At 45.0% G+C, this 22,939-nt stretch overlaps 1 protein-coding gene across 2 annotated transcripts in view; it reads right to left on the reverse strand.

The window, feature by feature from the left end:
* Positions 1–22,939, reverse strand: part of RNF17 (ring finger protein 17) — a 3,936,714-nt gene that overhangs the window by 2,627,043 nt on the left and 1,286,732 nt on the right. The gene's annotated exons all lie outside the window — the stretch shown is intronic.

Genomic DNA, 22,939 nt, shown 5'->3' on the forward strand with positions numbered 1-22,939 from the left:
CCAATAAATCATAAGGGTTGATGGCTGGTAAGCAGCAGGGACCGCCTCAAAAAACTGTCCCTTACTTCCAGCCAAACACTTACCTCCTGTGATTAAAAACAAACAAAAATAAGCCAAATAAATGAAACACAGGAAATCAAAATAATAAATATCAAACACATATTTCATTCTATATTTTGTACAGTATAGAAAGATTTAATCAGTATACTGCAGTACCACTTCAAGACATACATCCAAAGAAAAGGCATCCCATATGTAAATTTAACAAGTAATCTCCGTGGTATCCCCGAAGTCTCAAAACAACCCACTAAAGTGTAGTGGGTCTAAAAACAAAACAGTGTAAGAAACTTCTGTGTGTGGAAGATTTTCAGTCCATATATTTCTAGTTAATCACTGTATATTAATCAGATCAGACAATAGTAGTAGAAGTAGCGAACGTAAACTCGTCAAGTCAAAAAGTAATAACAGAAAATATATAATTCTACAGTATTACTAAGTATTCGAAAGTAATCCAAGCAAGGCAGGCAGTCTGTTTCCAGTCGAAAATCCTTTATTAAGTACACAGACAAGCGATCCAAGTAAAACAAAAATAGAGTAATAATTTCCTCACAAGCTTTCTAAATATATATATACTTTTTATCAGGCATGCGAGTGGTTTACTGTGCTGTAAAACAAAGTGTTATTGGTACACATGTTAAATTCACATCCCTTCCCCCATCAGTGTGACATTCGAGCTGGTCCTGCCCTACCTAGTAGCTGCCATAATAATATATAGCCCTAATGTACTTTAATGGTACATCTTATTTAACCAAATTATTAAGTCTGTGATTTTATACAAGGCAATATACTACATGGCTGTGACCTGAAGAAGTCTAGAAGGACGAAAGCGATCTTTGTTAACAATAGGTTATGAAAACAGAAACTGATTTTTACATGCAAAATGTATATGTATATATTTATATATAATTTTTGGTCGCAAAATGAACTAAGGTTGATATATTTCCAGCCATGTAGTATATTTTTTGGCAGTCTGACAGTTCTGCTTAAATAATTCACTACAGTATCACATCCAAGTGCAACAGTATACCTAACAAGTTTTTCTCCCCCACCCCCTCGAAGAAAAAATAAATACAGTTGCGTACGTAAACTAACCATAACAGTAGATCACATGCATAAAATGTTAACCAGCTATAGCTCAGCTAACTAAGTCAGGTTTGGGCATCAAGTCGTTCAAAGCTTTCATGTCAGAGAGGAGGCTAAACCCCTGAGAAGGACAATACTATGCAAACAATAATAATGAATGCCTATACCCTGGCGTAAACACACAAACAAAAAACAGAGATGGAGGGATGTAGCAGCTACTGAATCAGCGATCATTTGAACATCTGCCTTCATATTAAGTTTACTTACACAACTGTACTATGTTCTTCATTTGATCACTGTTGCAATACCTAAACTATAAGAGTAGATTACAACAGGTTAGAAATACTAAGAGGAGGAAAGATGAGGTTCGAGGAGTACCTGGAGAATGGTCCTTGCAAAGACATCCTAGACATGGAGAAGGAATCTAGTTTATAGAGCTTTGTAAAAGTATGTAGAGGACAAGTCGTTGCTTCTGGTATACTTCTAGAATCCAACACCTTTTATAAAGCCACAGAAGAAGCCTGCTATGAATGTGCTTCGACTCTGCCTGTAATAGTTTAGCTGCAGTGGGAATACCTCAAATCAGCAATACCATAAGACGACCATTTGAAAATGTCTGTTTTGACAATGCTTGTCCTTTTTTCTAATCTTAACAAGATTATCCTTTCTTCTGAGCTTGACATGAAATGAACAACTTCTCAAAAGTTCTAGAAGATTTTGTTCTGTCAAAGTGGTACCAGAACTGTCTCTAGACATCCAAGATGTGAAACAACCCTTTTTTCTCAGTTTTAGGTTCAGGAAAGAAGATAACACAGATAGTTTGCATTAAAGTAAGCTTGGATACCCCTTTAGGCATAAAAGAAGGATTCGTTCTTAACCAAAAAATAGAAATTATGTACTTACCATAATGTTTCATCTGTGTTGTCCATTTTCATTCTTACTCAACAAATGGGTTCTGACCCTCGACTCCAACTCTACCACTTTTTACAGCTCGTGAATACTGAAATCTCTCAAGCTCCTCCCTTACCCATAACACCCTAGTTCCCCAGCATACCTCAAATCTTGCTTGCTGGCCTTTTAACTTATTAGAAACTAAGGAACAACCATTATATGAGAAACCAATACCTGGAGCTCAAAGGCAGGATCATTGGTTCCCCTTAGCACCTTCTCATTCTACCAAAAGTCACAAACAAAATGGAAGGGGGTTGGAGGGAGGGGAGCTAAGGAAGAATGAAAATGGACAACGCAGATGGAATGTTATACTGAGTACATAACTTCTTTATCTGATGATGTCAATTTTCTTTCATTCCTCAACAAATGGGACAGAGTCCTCAGCTACCTGAATCCCAGGAGCACTCGAAGGAAGTATATTCCTTTGCACTGTTGAGCCGAAGGCTGCTCTTCCCCTAGACATCACATTCAATTTGTAATGGGCAATAAAGGTATGAGGATTAGCCCAAGCTGCAGCAGAACAAATACCGTTCATGGAAGATCTGGATAAAAATACTGATGAAGTTGCTAGAGACCTGGCTGAATGAGCTCTTAAAGGTTTTGGCAAAGACAAACCCAATTTTCTGTAGACAAAGGAAATGCAATCAGTCACTTGGCTAAAGTTACTTTGGTAACTGGCTTGCCCAATTTTGATTCCGAAAAAGAGACAAATAATTGATCTAATTTTCTAAAATCTTTCATCCTATGTAAACAGAAACAACTGTCTATGAACATCCAAGAAGAGTAACATGTAATCCCTTTGTTTGTGAAATTTGGGGGGAAAAATGGAAGACTGATTGACTGACAGATGTTGGATTTTGGCACCACCTTAGGAAGGAAGGATGGGTTGGTTCACAATAATATTGTATCCTTATGAAAGATGAAACAAATACACAACTAGAAAAACTTGTAAAAAACAAAAAGTTCTGATGAAGTTTGCTTATTAGTGGCAGACAAAAGAGCTAACCATTAAACAGTTTGTTTGTTGGACTTGCTGATTCTGCCTCTCTTTATGAAAGATCAAATAAGGAGGCTTTGAAGATAATGCTTGGAATTCTGAGACTCTTGTAGCAGAGGTCATGGCTACTAAAAACATCATTTTCTAGGTTAAAAAACTTCACTTCAACTTCGCTGATGGTTCAAACTGAGATTGAGTCAAAGCTTGTAAAACTAAATTCAAATCCCATGGAGGAGATGGACCTTTAAAAGGTGGCCCAAGAAGAAAGGTTCCCCATATAAATGCCTTACAAACTTTTGAAGAAGATAAGGAGGAACTGTTTACTTCTAAGTGAAAACTAGAAATGGCAGCTAGTTGTAATGCAATAGCTGAGGAACTAGCCCCTTCATTAAAAATTGTAGCTAAAAATTCAAGAACTTTAGGTACTACTGCTGAAAAAGAATATGCGTCTTTCTGTTGTGCCCAAAAAACAAATCTTTTCCATTTACTTCTGTAAATCTTCATAGTGGAAGTTTTATGGGAAGAAAGAAGAATGTGATGCACAGAGGAGGAAAGCCTGCGTTGTCTAGCTATCAAGGGAAGTAGAGAAACCATCTGATCAACTTTAGGAATAAGAAGTCCAGGTGAATCATGTCTGCCAGGTGAGACAGAAGGTCTCGAATTGGATCAGGAATCTATGGTGGAGGCCAAAAAAAAGGGAAAACAAATCTGATAAGGCCAATAAGGGGCAAGGAGAATTGACTGTGCTCTTCAACAGAGATGCTGCCGGGAGAAACTTGGGTATTAGAAGAGTTGGGGGGTAAGTGTAGAGGAGACCAGGGAGCCAGTCATGGAGGAGAGTCTCTCTCGGTGATTCCTCTGGTAGGGGAATCAGAGCAAAGAACCTGCTGTACTTGCTGTTGAGGGGAGATGCAAAGAGGTCACAGCAAGGATGACCCCACTGAAGGAATATCTTTTCCGCAACTGTCATGTTGAGAGACCACTCATGAGGCAATAAAATGGACCTGTTTAACTTGTCTACTATCACACTGGATTTCCCCAAAATGCGAGTTGCTAAGAGAAATTGACTGGATGAGATCATCCACTGCCACATACTCAGAGCTTCTCAATACAAGGGGTACGATCTGGTTCCTCCTCGTTTGTTGATGTACCACATCACTGACATACTGTCCATCTGAACTTAACAGTCCTGGAGGGAAGAAGGCCTGCAATGCTAGGACGACAGCTCTCATTTCTAGGAAAACTAATATGCATGTTGGCCACTTCAGGGGAAAAGGTACCATGAACGGTCTTTCCGAAGAAATGCTCCTCCCCAACCCAATTTGGGAAGCATCTGTGTTCACTATAGCCTTGGGTTCAGGAAGAATGAAGGGGTGGACCTTGCAAAATCTGACTGGAGTAAATCTATAAGAGGTAATTTTTGCATTCCTGAGCTATTCTGATCATGGTGGACAAAGGTTGGTGCAGAACAGACCACTCAGTTGCTAGGGTCCACTGAAGAATTCTCATATGGTATCTTGCTAATGAAACCAAAACTACTGCAGCAGACATTGAACCCACGGCTTGGAGAATCAACTGAGCTAATAGAAAAGAATTAGAAGTTATGTACCTACCATAACGTTCCATGTTAGTTGTCTTCTTCTCGCCTTCTTTCTTGCTGGTTGGGTTTGGAGCCGATCCTTGGCTCCGACTCGGCCATCTTCAAAAGCTCGAGAGCTACTTACTGGCTCGTGACCCCCCTATATCCCATGATGCCTGGCACTAGATACCCAGATCTCGTTTGGTAAATCTAACTGCAGACATAACAACAATACAGGAATCCTGTCCTAGAATGCATAAATCCTACTGGAGAGACTACTAGTCAGAAGGAATAGCCAGAGAATACTCAGCCAGTGAGAAAAACATAAGGAACTCTTCTCTGTCTGCTAGGATAGGGGATGGAGGGTGGGACGCAAGAAAGAAGGCGAGAAGAAGACAACTAACATGGAATGTTATGGTAGGTACATAATTTCTAAATGTACAGCTGAATATCTCGCCTTCATTCTTGCTGGTTGGGACAGCGCCCCTAACACCTCAATCCTGGATGGCTCATCAGAACAGACTCTTCAGAACAGTGGAACCAAAAACAGCTCTGCTCCTGGAGGCCACGTCCAGCTTATAATGTGAAATAAAAGTATGAGGATTGGCCCATGTAGCTGCCGCACAAATAGTTTCCATTGGCAATCTTGCCTGAAAAGCCACTGAAGTAGCTAGAGCTCTAGTGGAGTGACCTTTCGGTTTAGCAGGAAGCTCTTTATTCCTTAGCTGATATATAAATGTAATGATAGACGCCAACCACCTAGATAAGGTTACTTTCGACACAGGTAGACCTTGTTTACCCTCAGCATAGGACAGGAACAGCTGGTCTGATTTTCTTATTTGCTTAGTTCTATGCAAATAAAAGCGTAAACTGTCTATGAACATCCAACTGATGCAATTTGTATTCCGCCTTATTGGAATAATTTGGAAAAAAAACACAGGCAGATCAACAGACTGATTCAAATTATTGTCAGAAGAAACCTTTGGAAGGAAGGAAGGATTAGTCCTGAGAGACACTCTGTCATTGTGGAAAACTATATAAGGAGGGCGAACACAAAGAGCCTGAAGCTCAGAAACTCTTCTGGCTGAAGTAATTGCAACCAGAAAAAGGGTTTTCCAAGAAAGAAACTTCAAGGAACAAGAAGCTGCCGGTTCAAAGTGGGGCAGTATCAGGGAAGCTAAAATCAAATTTAGATCCCACTGAGGTGGGGGATCTCTCACTGGGGGCCTGAGTAAAGTAGTCCCTTTGAGAAAAGCTTTACAAAGCTTATGGGACATAATACTAGTATCCGATAGAACTGCATGAAAGTTTGAAATTGCAGCTAAATGAACTCTAATCGTGGCAGAAGAAGATCCAGCACGAAAAATTTCCGCTAAAAAATCCAAAATATGGTGCACAGGGGCTGAAAAGGGATCTATATTCCTAGCCTCTGCCCAGAAAGAGAAACGTTTCCACTTACTAGCATAAGTCTTTCTAGTGGTAGACTTGTGCGATGATAAGGTGATTTCACACACCAAGTGGAAGATGTTCGGAAGCCTGGCTAAGGTCGGAAGTGGAGCAACCAAGCAGTGAGCTGGAAAGATTTGAAGGGATTGGTGCAGCCCGCCCGATTGATGGATCAGGAGGTCTGGAACTGGGTCCAGGGCTGCTCCAGAAGGTAATGATGCAGGAACAGGAACCAAATTTGTCGAGGCCAGTAAGGGGCAATGAGGATCATCTTGCATCCCAATGTGGTAGCTTTCTGTATCAATTTGGGAATCCGGGGGAATGGAGGGAATGCATAAATAATTCCCTGAGGCCAATTGCGAACTAGAGCATCTCTGGGGGAGTGTCCAGGAAGAGGGAGAAGAGAGAAGAGATTGTTGCACTCGCTGTTGAAGGGGATGGCAAAAAGGTCGCAGCAAGGCTGACCCCATTTGCGTAAGATTTGGTCCGCCACCATCTGATTGAGAGACCACTCGTGAGGCATGAGAATTGCTCTGCTCAGCCTGTCCGCTATAATGCTGGACGTCCCAAGGATGTGCGCTGCTATCAGAAACCGCTGGGAAGAGATTGCCCACTGCCAGAGTCTGAGTGCTTCTCGACATAGGGGGTAGGACCTGGCTCCGCCCTGCTTGTTGATGTACCACACTACCGACATATTGTCGGTTTGAATAGCAATGGTCCCAGTAGGAAGAAAGTTGTGAAGAGCTTGCAACGCCAAAAGCACAGCCCTCATCTCCAAGACACTGATATGCAGATGGTACTCGTGAGGCTGCCAGGTGCCTTGGACTGTTCTGCCCTGAAAATGCCCCCCCCCCACCCGATCAGGGAGGCATCCGTGGTCACCATAGCCACTGGAGGAGGAAGAGCAAATGGTCTGCCATGGGGTACTGATGGGGAAACCATCCACCAAGCAAGTTGTTTTTTGCATGTCTGTGTGATCATTATTTTGTGAGACATTGGAAGTTGCTGGAAAGACCATTGGGTGAACAGCATCCACTGAAGAATCTTCATATGAAAACGAGCAAGGGGGACTAGTATGATAGCCATTGCCATGAGATCCAAGGTCTTTAGGACGAATCTGGCCTGAATTTTTTGAACCCAATAAGACCTGGACATATCGGCAGATGTCTAGCACTCTGTCTAATGGAAGTCTCGCTGACATGTCCTTTGTATTAAAGTTTGCGCCTATAAAGGTAATAGATTAACAAGGCGACAATGCAGACTTTTCAAAATTTATTGTGATGCCTAGTTTGGAGCAAGTTTGGATGGTGTAGTCTCTGACTTGCAGCAGGTGATGCCTGGTGGTTGCAGTAAGGAGCCAGTCGTCTAAATATGGAAACACCTGGAATCCTTGCCGTCTCAGGTGAGCGGTAACTACTGCCAAACATTTGGTGAACACCCTGGGGGCTATGGTGAGACCAAAGGGCAGAGCTCTGAACTGATAATGACTGGCTCCCAGCCGGAAGTGGAGGAATCTTCTGGAGCATCTGTCCATTTTGATATGATAGTACGCGTCCTGAAGCTCTATGGAGCAGATCCAATTGTCCTGACCCAGAAAGGGTAAAATCAACTGTAGCGTGACCATCCGGAACTTCATTCTATGAACAGACCTGTTTAGTCTGCTGAGACCCAGAATGGGTCTCCAGTCCCGTCTTTTTTGGTACCAAAAAAAACCTCGAGTAAATTCCGGATCCCTGCTGGTCTGCCGGGACTGGCTGGATGGCTCTTTTTCTTCGCAGTTTTCAAATTTCTTGAACTGCTTGATCCCTTAGATTGGGTGGAACATCTGGAAGGGATTTGTTGGGAATGTAGGGAGTGTGAAAGAAAGGGATTTTGTAGCCTTCGGTTATGATAGACAGTACCCATTTGTCTTGTGTTATACTTTGCCAGGCTTTTGGGTACAGCAATAATCTTCCCCCAACTGCCTCCAAAGGTGGACAGCCGGGCAGCACTTCAGGGATGCTGGAAGGGCTTGTCAGAGAAAGATTCTCTTTGGCCCTGATTTTGAAGACACCCTCTGCTCCGAGGGCGGCGTCTATTGTTGTTCCCTCCCTTTGCCCCTGGAGGGGAACTCTCCATGTGTGTCAGGTATGGCTCCCTGGGGTTTCCGGAACCACATATTCCCACTCTTCTGACCCTTGAGATACCGTCTTGAAGGAGTGGAAAAACGGACTCCCACAGCAGAGAGAGTCTTGTCTTCCTGCTCACACCTGGTAAGGGTATCCTTCACCTGTGGTCCAAAAAGAGCAGAACCATCAAAGCGGGTGTTTGTGAAAGATGCCCTAAAGGGTTCCGCAAAGTTACATAACTGCATCCAGGCATGCCTCCTCAAGGCCATGCTTGTGCCTGCGGCCCTACTCGCACCATCGGCTGCGTAAGAGATGAGCCGCATGGAGAAGTTTACTACCGAATTAAGAGTCGCCAGCTGGGAGGCAACCTTAGCCTGGACCCCCGCAGCTGATGGATCTTGAAGGGTATCTCCTAGCTCTTTAAGGAGATCCCTTTGAAGGTGGGTAAAGTGGCACAAGTAGCTCAGTGACCTCATGGAGAAGGTCACTGATTTAAACATCCGCTTCCCATATCTGTCCATCATCCTAGATTCCTTATTAGGGGGATGGACAGACAAAGAAGTTTCAGCCAACTCATTTTTTATGGCCAGTGCTACCACCATGGCATCAATGGGAACACCCTTAGTCAGAAACTGCTTGTCTTGTGGTGCAGTAATAAATTTTGTGGGTCTTCGGGGGGTTGGCTCCACTGTGTCTGGGGCTGACCACGCCTTCCGAGCCACCACAGACATCAGTGGATCGAAAGGCGGAGACACCCATGAGGTGGAGGGTCGGGAACCAAACACGTCCAGGAATACCGACTCATCCTCAGAAGGGTTAAGGGTAGTCCAGTTCCCCCTCTGCCTAAGTATCTCAAGGATGCCCAAAAAAGAGACGTCCTCAAGGGGGATCTCGGGGACCCTTCCGAATCCTCCAACTCAGTATCTGAAGTGACAGACTCAGGGGAGTCAACATGCTTCCTCTTGCATTTCCTCTTTTGAGGGGGCTCCTCTGAATGATCGGGGGAGGCCTCGGAAGAGGAAGATGCACCCAATGGGGTGTCCTGGAGCTCTTGTTCCCCACGCTTGGGGTCTGGAGGAGGGGCAGAGGCAGACACAGGCACCATGGGGGGAGGAGCCAATGAGGGTGATCGTGGGGCTGACTCAGAGGCCAACACACTCCTCATGACCTTGAAGGCGCCCCTTCCCGATACCGGAGAAGGCTCCGAAGAGACCGGGATCCTTCCCGGCACTGAGAGACGGCTCTGAGGCCGATGTAGGAGCCGAACTCACCTGCGCTGAAGCTCCAAGAGGGAGAACTGGGTTGGACAAGGGTCTGATGCCACTCGCCCCCTCGGAGCCGACGAGGATGTCCCGGCGCCCAGATCCCTCCAAGGACGGCACCATGGATGAGATCGGAGCCAACGACGGAACCGAAAGGGTAGGTATCGGCACCGACGATTCCACGATCCGAGCTCCAGCAAGCTCCGGCTCCGAACTCGAGGGATGAGTCAAAGGAAGAACTACTGCAGAGACAGGCAGAGCCGAACCCTGATGAGGGGGGCTGAATAACATTTTAGCCAGGGCCTGCAATTTTAGGAGCCTGCTCACCACTCTCTCCAAATCATGGTCAGATAGTCTAGAAGACCGAGAAGAGTGGGATCGGTGACTTCGCTCCAACTGCAACAGAGGCGACCCCGGAGCCGAGTGTATTGATTCTAGGGATGGATATCTAGAGCGTTTTCGACTCCCTGACGGTTCCGACACCAGAGTCGGGGCCGAGTGGGGGATAGGTACTTCGGTTCCAGTTGGAACCGAAGTTGACTGGGAGATAGGTACTTTGGTTCCAGTTGGAGCCGAAGTTGACTGGGAGATAGGTACTTCGGTTCCAGTTGGAGCCGAAGTTGAAGCAGACGCCACACCCGACAACGGCTCCGAACTGGGAGCCGGCGGCTTCGCTGGCTTAGAGGGTTTCACTGACTGAACCTTAGCCGGTGACCCTTCAGGTTTGAGCAAACCCCTAAGGATTAGCTTATTCCTATGCTCCTGCAGGACTCTTGGACTAAAGGAGTGACACACCGAACAAGAGTCCTGCAGGCGTATGGCACCCAAACAGTAGACACAAGAAGTATGACCATCTGTCAGTGACATCTTCTGACAGCATGAGTCACACTTCTTGAATCCAGATACTTTTGTATCTTTAGACAGATCTGTAAACGGAAAAATCAATTTACAGAGAAAAGGTAAGAAAAGGGAAATAGGCAACTAGTAAAACCACACACACTCAACAATAACAGCACACACAATCTATTATCTAAGAAAAGGTAATTAGACTTACTAATCTACCACAATTTCTAACAAAGAGACTATTACATAAAAAATTGAAACAAGGATGAGCCTCTAACTAAAAATGGCTACCTTTAAGACTAGAAACGGGGGAGGGGAAAACGAGTTTTCAAGGGAAGGAGACTAAATACAAATAGCTAACTACACCTGCTGAAAGTACACTAACTATCTTAAACACCAACTATAATATAAAATATTTTTATACAATGACAATAAAATTGAAAAATATGACCTGCGCCAGTAAAAGCAACCTCGCAGCAGAAGCAGCAAACGAGATCTGCCCCACGCCTCTGGGCTGGTGCCAGTCTTGTCCCCCTCTGCCTCTAGTGGAAAAGGAGTCCTGAGTGTCCCGGGAATACTAAGAAATCTGGAACCAAATCTTTTGCCCCTGCTGATTCCTGGAGAAGGATCTTTGGGGGTTAGAGGAGCAGATTCCAATGGCAGACATTGTCTTCCCGTCCTTCTCACTCTGGGCTAGTGTGCCATGGACTATCTTCCCAAACAAGGAAGATCCATCATAGGGAGCATTCGCAAAAGATGCCTTGAAGGTGTCTGTGAAATTACATAACCTGAGACAGGCGTGTCACCTCATACCAACGCCAGTCCCGGCCTCCCGTACTGCTCCTTTGGTGGGAGGAGAAAGGCGTCACATGGACATGTTGGTAACCTCTTTCAGAGTGGCCATTCACATAGAAAATTTGCTTTTATCCTCTGGCGACATGAACTCCGGGGAAGACGCAGTGAACTCTTTGATCAGGTCATGCTGCAGTCTGGCAATATGGGCCATATAGTTCAGCGCCCTTATACAAAAGGTAGCTGAAGAATAAGTCCGCTTTCACAACAGGTCCATCGTCCTAAACATTCGGTCAAGGGCATGAACCGTGGAACTCTCCTGAGCCAGTTCCTTTTTCATGGCAGCCGCTACCACCATGGCTTCCACTGGGGACCCTTTTTTCCACCTTGGTCTATCCACCAGGGGGCTCAAGATTTTGCCTGGACGTTTTGGGATTGGCTCCATGGTGTCCGATTCTTTCCATGCCCTGGTGGTAATGAGGTCAATCAGGGGGTCCACGGGGGGGGGGGGGCACCCAAGAAGTAAATGGGCCTGTGTTGAATGCCTCCAGAAACACAGACTCATCTGGGGAAGGCTTCGGGGCAGGCCAACCCCCCGCTGGCGCAGGATCTCCATGATGTCTACAAATGAGACATTCTTAGGGGGTGATCTTGGGTAGCCTTCCCCTTCCTCTAAGTCAGTATCTTCCATGAGGGACTCTGGGAGTCCAAGTGCCTCCTCTTGCACTTGCGTTTCTGAGGAACCTCTTTGGTGGGACTCCGCAGAGAGGACTCACAAATCGCTTGGGGTTCCTCATAGGGAACAGTCTGGGGTATGTCGAACATGGGCTGTCCCTGCATGGGCAGACTTGCAGAAGATGCACCCGGAATAGAGGGGGTTGGGGTGGACTCAGAGGACATAGTCAGGGGCCTCTATCCATTAGCGAGAACCCTTTACACTACACCAAATGTCGATGGGGAATGAGCCTGCCGAGCAACTGACAGAGAGGACGCCCTCCCCGGATCAGACATGGGGATTGGATCTGAGCCCGAAGGTGCCGAGGCTCTGTAGGGTAGGTCTTGGCCCGACAAAGACAGAGCAGAAGGGGAAAGACCTACCCCCCTCGGATCTGACACCTAGGATACGGCTCCAAAGGCTTGGATCCGACCCAGTCGGCTCCAACAAGCTCAAGGTAACTGACGGCATTGAGGTAGGTGGTACCATCGGCGCCGACCCCCTGACTCTGGGACCTCTCGGATCCAAGAACTCCGAAACCAAAGATCTGATCAGAGAAGCAGCAATTGGTGCAAATAGTGGCAGTGAGCTACCCCCTCCAGAGGGAGAGGGAGCCAGCAAGACCCCATCTGAAGCGGACTGCGAATAAACCTTCACATCAGTCTGTCCTTGTTGGCTTCAGAAAGGCTCATTCATAGTTGATCTAGAAGAGGCCACAGAGGCCAGCCCAGAAGGATGGTGACTGGAGGCCCTAGACGAAGGCCGAACCTCCTCCAGCTCGGGGGAAAACCTCAGAGACTGTAGTCAAGGGAATGTCAGCCTGGAAGGTGCAAGAAGCTTTGGAGGAGGACCCGCCGGATCTGTGCGCTCCAGGATCTCTTTCTCCCTTTCTCTTGGTGCCTCTCTTTCTTTTTTCTTCTCCCTTTCCCTGGGTCGGTGGTCGGAAGGGTGAGTCCCAGCCTGGAAGAGAGGACACAACAGAAGTGGAGGGAGCGGTCACAGCTGAGACCGCCGCTGAAGAAGACGAGGAGGCAGCCGCCTCCGTGGAGGGGAGAAGCCGCTTCAAGATTAATTTGGCTTTACGGTCCTTTAAGGCCCTAGGGTTAAACCCAGCACATATGGAGCACTCAGTGGACAAATGACCGGCCTCTAGACAAACTCAGAGTGTGGTCATCCGCAGGGGATAACTTATGGCCACACTCTCTGCATTTTCTGAAGACCAACTTTTGTTGATCTGCCATAACAGTGTCAGGCTATCCAACCCACACACTCAAACACGAGGCGGGAAGGCAAAGCAGAAAGCCCACTCTACCCTGACTAACAAACTATTTTTTTTTAAACACTAAACCCAGCGGAGAATGCGAAGGGGAAGAATGAAGGGACCTAAGAACTAGGAACACACACTTACACTCAAATCCCCCAAAAAGCTGTCTTACCACCTGGAGCTCGGCAATCACAATGCAGGCGAAGTCATGGCAAACGAGATCTGAGGGAAAGAAGGAGATGCAGTGGTATTATGAGTAAGGGGAAGAGCTTGGATCTGATGCTGGTGAAACTGCCGTCTTGGATCCAAAGCCCACAGGTTGATGACCAAATGAAGTTAACTACTTCAGATTCAGAGTTCTTAGGACAATCTTTGGATCCTAAGAAAAGCAGTCTTCGGATCTGAGGCAGGCAGAGTCAGACAGCCCAGATCCAAGGGCACTGTAACAGATGAAAATAGTCGGATCTGGTAGTTTTTTCTTTTTGTCGGATCCGAGGAGGCTGGATCCATGACTTTACTCTTTTTTGTTTTGGATCCAAGGACGAGGTCGGATCCAGCTTAGATCTTTCTCTATATTTAGGATCCGAAGGTGAGGTCAGATCCAAAATTAGGTCTAGATGTAAGATCCAAGTGTGAGATCAAATCCAAATTAGGCTTTTTCTTAAATGTAGGAGCCAAGGGTGAGGCTGAATATGACTTAGATCTTTTGCTAGTTTTAGGATCCAAAGGTGAGGACGGATGAGACTGAGGTCTTTTCTTGGATGTAAAATTCAAGGCTGAGGTCAGATCCGATTTAGATCACTTTCAAGATTATGCCGAGACCAAAAGGATGAACTGGATGGCAAGTACCAAACTTTTTTTTTTTTATTAAACCCCTGTGTGTTTTTTTTTTTTTATTAAATCCCTGTGGTCAAAGCCGGGGCAACCATCAGAGTCTTCCTGTAAGGATAGCAGTCCAAGTCAGGAAACACACAAAATATGGGTATCAAAAGCAGAAATTACTGTCCATCCTTAACACACATTTTTTTGTAAAACTTACAGGTACTTTTCTTCAATAGGAAAACAACCAACAGTAACCATCAATTAGAAAATTAGCAAAACAAAAAGAATCAGCTTTTTTTTCCCAGAAGACAACAAAAGAATACTAGCAAAAACAGATAAAAGTATTTCTAATTATACTGCTTTCTGCACTTGATTTGTCATTTTTTCATTTAATTGCATGTATTTCAACTGTATTTGCTTTAATACTGCTACACACACAAGTGTGCTAGCTTGCACTGCATTTAAAGTATTTTTATTACTGTTTTTACTGTTTTTTTTCCTGCAAAAAAAAAAGTTCTAAGCTTCTTTCCTGTTACTAGAGTAGTCCAGATACAGATTTTTTTGTATCCAGGACTGTTTTTGTAAGTTATTGAATTCCCCAGACACCTCTGTGTTAGAAGGAAACCTTTCAGCTTATCAGTGGGAGTGGTAAGCACTAGGTAGCCTATCTACCACAAAAGGAATGGTTTCTGGCTCTGAAATTGTAGTTTACTGGTCGTTTGGGTTGTTTTTCTATCCCTTTCAACTTTCTGATTTTAAAGCCTGTGTTTGAGTGGGTCTGCGCACCACACAGTGCTGCTAAGCTGGGGTAAACTATTACCGGTGTCAGAAAGTCTGCTCTTTGATTTTTCCCTTAGATCTTGCTAGTTCTCTTCTCTCTTGCACTTTAATTAGGTTATTCGGCTAGCACGTCATCAGGCTTTTTGTAGCAGTTATTGTAGCACACAAGTACTATCAGCACTAGACTTTATACGGTTCATAGGGTCATAGGTTAGTACTAGGTTAAATGCGCTTGTGGGCTATTTTAAGCCTAGCCAATTACCCAATGTGAGAATCAAACCTTGCACCTTGTGTCTATAAGTTAAACACCTTAACCATTATGCCAACCTCCCACCTCCTATAATCCACTTCCTAGAAGGAAACCGCTCCAGTACTTGGCAATGATGACCATCCCTTCTGGCATGTCCAAAGGTCAGTTCTCTGTGCTTTCTTCTATTAACCTGGTGAACTTCGGCATTCTAAGGCAGTGTAGCAACTGCCTCATGCACATAGAAAACCCACTCCTCTTACCTCCCAACACTCAGACTTGTAAGAGATGCACATCTTCAAATTGGAAGCCATGCACTCTCCAGCCAAGACCGGAATAGATGAAATCAAGAGGAGAAGGTCAACACCGGCACCACACCACATGGAACACACAGCCCTCCAGAACAAACACCATCACAGCCCTCACATAAAAGCACAAACCACACACCCACCTTCAACGAGGCCCTCAACAAAAATCTACCCAAATAGCAGAGACCTCCAAAGCAGAAACACACTCAACCATCACAACACAGCACGACCCACAAGAGACACAGCTCACCTACACAGTGTGCCCCTCAACCTAAGCCCCCAAAGCAAAACAACTTGCCCAATTCAATAATCCTAGGTGACTCGACGGTGAGGCACACTGATGTCCCACACACTAGGCTGAATAAGGAGAAGGTTACAGCCAGCTGTCTATCAGGTCCCAGAATCAGACACATAACACACACACTCAGGTCACTCCACAACAAGTACAAGTATGACTCTGTCACTGTCCATGTGGGTATGAATGACCTGAGACACAGCTCCCTGGACTACATGAAAAGAGACATGGTGGAGTTCTCGGATTATGTGGCCCAGACAGGTATGACGCTAGCCCTGAGCAGGAGCCTACCGTCGCCTAGAATGATACTGCAGTACAAACAGAAAATAATTGATTTCAACAACTGGCTAAGTTTCTGGTGTCATTCTAAGTGGATCCAGTATCTGTTTGCTTGGGATTACATGATCGACAGACCTCAATGCTTTACCAGAGATGGCCTGCATTTGTCACCCCTGGATTTCCGGTACTGGCCTAGGCTCTTGCCTTTTTAAGCGGTGTTCCAAAGACCAAATTACCACTGTAAGAGCTATAAATAAATGAAATTCAAGGGTCATGCTGCTTAAAGCTAGAAATCTAAATTTCAAGATGCACTCGCTTGAAGCAGTCCTCAAAATGGAGAACACTGACATTTGTGCTGTAACGTAGACCTGGTTTAAAGCAGCAGAAACAACCCCTGCGCTACCAGGCTATAACTCATTCCACACCTTTTGGCCCCAGAACATGGACCGAAGCTACAAAGGCAGTGGTGTCTTCATATTCATAAAGGATATGCACACCTCCAGACTAGTCCCCAAACATGTCCCAAGACTCTAACTCCACATTCCTAAGCACCCTGGAAACTATTAAGATCCAACCCAACACTCTTATACTAGGTGACTTTAACTACCCATCCATCAACTGGGAAAACTAGTCATGCACTAATGCACAGGCCCAACTCTACTTGGACTTCATCAATTCCAATTCCATGGACCAGCTCATTCTTACCCCCACTACAGGAAGCAACATCACTGACCTGGTTATTACTAGCATGGGCAACCATTGCTTTACACTAATAGTCAATTCCTCCCTGGTTAGATCCGACCACAAACTAATCATCATGGAAATCCACATCTCACACCCCCCGCAAAGGTATCCACCATGAAAAACTTCTCCAAAGCCGACTTTGGACTCCTAAAAACAGAGGAGGCTAACTTCACTTCACCCATGCCAATGGAAAAGATGCACGACTGCCAAATCATACACCAATGCACTGTACAAACATGTACATAAATGAATGGAACGAGCCATATCCAACAGAACCAAGACTTTCTCTTCCACAAAAAGGAAGCCAATCTGGTGGTTCCTTGCCATTAATAAACTCTACAACAGTAGGAAGAAACTGTTGCAGAAACAGCTGAAGTCCCAAGACTGGAAAAATCCCCTTATTAGCCTCAACAAAAAGTTGAGATCCCTCAACAAAACCTCCAAAGCCAGCTATGAAGGCAGAATTGTGGCAGACACTAAAAACATCCACAAAGCCTTCTATAGTTATATCAAGAATCTCCACTGCAATACCCAGATTTGCTCTGAGTTACTGAACAATGGTACCTCCTATACTGAGCCAACAGATATTGGCCAGCATACTGGCAAACAGATTCAGTGCCAACTTTACCCCTCTCTCCTCCACCTAAAGGAACAATCTCAATACCAGAAGAATGCCAAGCATCAAGCATTACTGCAGCACAGGTTAAAGCTGCATTGTCCAAGGCCAAGTTACAGCTTCCATGGGACCCGACAATATCCTTGGCTGTGTTCTACATGCATTACAAAGTGAAATGGCACCAAATCTGAGTGCCCTGTTCACTCACATCCTCACCTCAGGCTTTGTCCTTATCAAATGACGCACTGCTACAGTCAACCCTCTCCATAAAGGAAGAGCAACTACAGACCCTGGAAATTATCGCCCGATTAACCTGACTAGTCTGATATGTAAGGCTGTGGAGCACATCATCATGGACCCAATTAACAAGGATATAGGGAATCTCCAAACTCTAGATGCCATGCAATTTGGTTTTGTGAAAGGTAAATCATGCCTGCTCAACGTGGTTGAATTCTTCGAGTCAGTCACCAGAGCTGTGGATGAGGGTAAGGCAGTTCATACAGCCTACCTCGGTCTGAACAAGGCCTTAGATACCATTCCTCACTCAGGAATTACTGATAAACTCACCAAACTAGGAATCAAGTCCTATATCATTAGGTGGGTTGCAAATTATCTGACATATAGAACCCTTGGTGTGAAAGTAGTGGACTCCAAGTCAGACTGCCGACCAGTCACGAGTGGAGTCCCACATGGATCAGTCCTGTTTGACATCTACTTCTCAGAATTCCAGGCCAACAGGGAGGGACTCTGGCTGACCAAGTTCTCAGTCGACTGCAAGCTGGGAGCCATTATTAACTACCCAAGTGATGCAGACATCCTATAGCAAGGCCTCATTGAGACCAATGACTGGTGTCAAAACCATGGCCTTAAGCTTAATGCCAAAAAATGCGTCATCCCCTTTGGGAAAACCTAATTTCCCACTAATTACCACATCGATGGGAGCCCAGTGAACACTTAAGGCGTTATAAGAGATCTGGGGACGCAGGTTGACAGCAACCTCTCCTTCGACCACCACATTGCCACTGTGGTCAGAAAGTCCTTCTAAGTGGCACATCTTATTACCAAGGGTTTTGCATCCAGAAGAAAGAGGTCATCATTTCTCTCTACTCTTCTCTCATTAGACCAATCACAGAGTATAATACCCCATTTGGCATGTACCTCACTAGACACCTGCAACAGCTGGAAAGGCCACAAAAGTAACTCACGAAGAGGATCCTAGGCCTTAAACACATGTCCTACATGGACAGACTCAAAAACTCCAGGTATTCTCTGTCTCATATCGTCGACTAAGACAATCTCTGCTTGACTTACAAAGCCATGTCTGACGCAGCTCTGTTAGAAATGATACATCTAAAGAAATCCCAATCCCTCTGCACCACACACTAGAGAGAGCTCAACCTCATTTCCACAATCAACAGAACAGGCTGGGAGTACAGGTTCATAATCCAGAGACTGCCCATGCTCTGGAAGAGACTTCCCATAGATGTCAAGCACAGCACCTGACTGGCCCTCTTCAAGAGAAATCTTGATGAGTGGATGGGAAACACAGTTCACCCCAGGGATCACTCCAGTGGCTCTACTTGACAGAGGCACTATGAACTAACGTCGGGTGGCCCAATGCCAGGGCATTTCTATTGGCTGCATTTGTAAAGGCTCCAGGGCCATTAGCCTACTACACACCTATGAACCTATTAAATATAGATAACAGCTTTTACTTTAAAGATAATTCACTAGAAAAAATATTTGACAGAATACTCACACTTCAAGGAATGAGAGAAAAAGGGAATACATGGTTTTACAAAGTTGCTAAATCAGTGACAGGGTAAGGGACAAGAGAAACATTTAAAGCACCCCAGCTTTACCAGGTTACTTGTCCTACCATACTTTCAGACCCCAAACAGAGTGGTACAAATCCAAAGAGGTGAAGCTTCAATATTTATCAAAGACATACACACCTCCAGGGTGGTCAAACACTATGACGCATAGCAGACACTCCAGGTGCAGTTAACTGTTGACAAAACACCTACTAAAATCATAGCTAGCTACAGACCCCCAACCATGAATCAGAAGGCCCACCGACCTATCTGGACTTACTTGAATCCATCAAGATTCAACCCTCTACCGTGATCATGGGCGACTGACTACTCAACCATAGAGTGGAAGACTTTATTCCAGCTCAAACACGAACACACAGAGATTCCTCGACTTTGTCAATGACAGTGCACTGTATCAGCGGTCGACACCCCCACAAGAGGTGAAAATATCCTGGACCTGGTACTAACCAACATGAATAGTCACTGTAGCACCCCTACAGTGTCATCCTCCTTTTTAAGATCCAACCATAAAGCAATCACTTTTGAAGTCATCATCTTCACTACCCCCCGCCCCCACTCCCCCCACCATGAAGTCATCATCTTCACTACCCCCCGCCCCCACTCCCCCCCACCATGGTTGAACAGAATAACGTTTACAAAGCTGACTACAACCTTCTGAGAGCAGGTATAAGCAACTTCACAGCCACCATCCCTTCAGTTGGAACAAACACTAATGTCCAGGCCTACACCAAAAAAAACTATATGAGCACCTATATATCTGAATGGACTCAGCAATACCCGACAGGATCAAATCATCTTCCTCAGGGAAGGGTAAACCTTTCTGGGGGACAGCAGCAATAAACAGACTATAATAAAAGGAAAAAATTGCTGTCCAGGACCAAGAAGGGGAAGGTACCAAGTTGGAAGCAATCTCTCCTTTGTTTGAACAAGCAAATAAGGTCACTGGTGAAATTCTCTAAAGCCAACAGAGTCCAAACTGGCCACATCCACTAAGGACAATCACAAGGCCTTCTTCGCATATGTCCGCAATCTCAAAAGGTAACTCCCAAATCTGCTCTGAACTGGTGGTCAAGAATCTCACACACAAATGCCATAGATATAGCTAACCTGCTGGCAGACAAGTTCAGAAAAAATTCACCCCCCTGTCCACCCCAACAGTAAATCAGGGCATCCCCAGCACCTGCTCCCCTCCCCCCATCACCAGGGAGCAGGTTATTAACGTCCTCTCAAAGGCAAAAAATACAGCCTCCATGGGACCCGACAACATCCCTGGCTATGTCCTACATGAACTCCGGCAAGAGCTCTCAGCACCACTATGCACCCTATTCAACCAAAGCCTGTGCACCAGTTTCATTCCCGCAGAATGGAGGACAGCCACCATCATCCTACTGCACAAAGGTGGAGCATCCACCGACCCAGGGAATTATTCGCCCATCAGGCCAACTAGCCTGATATGCAAGGTCATCGAACGCATTATCATGGACCTTATAAACAAGAACAATGGCAACCTCCAAATGCTTGATCCCCACACAATTTGGTTTTGTCAAAGAAGATCATGCCTGTTAAACTTGGTTACTTTCTTCAAAACAGTCACCAAAGCCATGGATGAGGGGCAAGACAGTGCACGCTGCCTACCTTGACATAGCCAAAGCCTTCGACACTATTCCCTACTCGGGCATAACAAATAAACTCTCACTGCTTGGCATCAACCCGTATGTTACCAGATGGGTCACTAACTGACTCAATGATAGAATCCAGTCAGTCAAATTAGGCAAAGCCACCTCTAGTAGTAGACCTATAACAAGCGGCATACCCCAAGGATAGGTCTTGGGGCCTCTACTGTTTGGTATATACTTTTCTGAGATACAAGCCAAAACCAGTGGTCTGTGGCTGACCAAGTTTGCAGATGACTGTAAGCTGGGCACTGTCATAAATTCCCCTAGTGATGTGAACATCCTCCAAAAGGGTGTTAACCAAACTAATGACTGGTGCCAGAAGCATGGCCTCAAACTAAATGGTATCCCTTTTGGGGAAAATGGTGTCCCCCACTAATTATCACATTAATATGAATGTATTAAACATGCAATCAGTTGTGAGGGACTTGGGCACCCAGGTTGATAGCAACCTGACTTTTGACCACCATGTTGCCTCCATTGTATGGAAGGCTTTCTACATGGCCCACCTCATAAGTAAGGGTATTTCATCCAGGAACAAGATCTAGTATTTTATAACAGTACTGTATTCTTTTAATTTTAAAAGTAATGTGATGTAGTGATTTGTTAATGGAGGGGGGGTGTTGATTGGTTGCCGTTGCTATAAAAATGTTATGCAGTCATTTATTATTGTTCTGATGAAGTTTGGGGGGGTTACCCAGACAAAAGCGCTTAACCTCGTTATAATTTACTGCACTTTTGGCTTGCAATAAACCAGTTTACTACCAGTTTGTTTCCTTTGGCAGTGATTTGTGTTCAAGGCTTTAAGGATGATTGCCTGAAGAACTTCTTGTGAAAAAGTTTTATCACTTCTTGTGAGGGTGCCTGGTATCAAGGGGGAAGAAGTAACATGTTTAATCTGTTTCTTCTTAGAGGTTCATAAATTAAGTACTAGGCTAGCTGCCCTTGCAGGCCATTTTAAGCTTAGCCGGTTTCCTTTTTTGTGCTTGAAATAACCTATCCCATTTGGCTACAGACTGGTCCTAATAATCCAGTGGCTGATAATGATATATTACGCTGGATAATTTGGACATGGATGAACTTCATTTCATGTGCCTGGAGAGTCTTGTTCAACAGCAGTGATATTCTCTGCAAGATACATCTGTCCTTCTAAACCATTCTGTTGATGTTGCAGAAAAGGTTTAGATCCCTAGACAGAGTATTTCTGATGCCATTTGACTTATTTATCTCCAGTAAATCCATCAGTAATAGGTCAAAGAATACCTTGTATGCCAGACCCAAGTCACCTCTTAGCAGTCTTTAGGATACAGAGTACAGTGACAAGGGACTAAGCTGGTCCATGTAGGACTTGTTGTTTAGGCACTGTATCCTTTTAGTAAGGCATCTCTGTAGGCGTTCCAGTTGTTGCATGTATTTGGACGACATCAACCCAAAGGGGACACTATATTCAATGACTGGCCTAATGAGAGCTGAGTAAAGGGAGACAGTGACATCCATAGATCTAAATACAATCCGTTTGTTTAGAAGCTGTGCAATAGAGAAGGGCTTTCTTAAAACAATAGACACATGTTGGTTAAATGGTAGGTCAATGTCCACATAAGTTCAAAAATCCCAAACTGGTTTCACTCAAGAGCGTATTATCATTGTGGTAGTTCCTTAGGGTAGAAGGCTTCCCAAAGGATACAATAATGATTTTTTGGCACTTAGTTTCAGCCCCTAATTTTGGCACCTGTTACTTGAGACAACCCTCCTGCAAGATGGCCAAGTAATTTGAGGATTCAAGGACTGCTGCTAGCTTAACGTCATCTGCAAACACAGTCAGCCAGAGCCCTTTGGTTTTGGTTTTCACTTCAGAAAAGCAGATGCAAACCAAGACAGATCCTAGCACAAAAACCTTGGGGACTCCACTGGTGACTGGTCTTTTTGTAGAGATAGCTTCCCCCCATTTTATCTGTGTCCTATCTGTGAGCTAGATGGCAATCCAGTGGCTGACAAAGGGGTTTATTCCCAGTTTATTTAGCTTTTCTACTATGCCTAAGTGGGGAACTGTGTCAAAACCTTTGGCCAGGTCGAGGCATCTGTGTATGCCAGTTTGCTTTCATCCATTGTTTTCGTGATCTTTTCAAAAAAAAAAAAAAAATCCACCAATATGAGTAAACATGACCCACCCTTCACAAATCCAAAATGAGAGGGGGTTCAGTGTTTGGAGGTTCCCTATGTCCTGACTGACTGCATCGCAA

The sequence above is a fragment of the Protopterus annectens genome, chromosome 5.part1, assembly GCF_019279795.1.
Source record: "Protopterus annectens isolate FY-2018-M chromosome 5.part1, PAN1.0, whole genome shotgun sequence".
In the NCBI taxonomy this organism is placed as follows: domain Eukaryota; kingdom Metazoa; phylum Chordata; order Ceratodontiformes; family Protopteridae; genus Protopterus; species Protopterus annectens.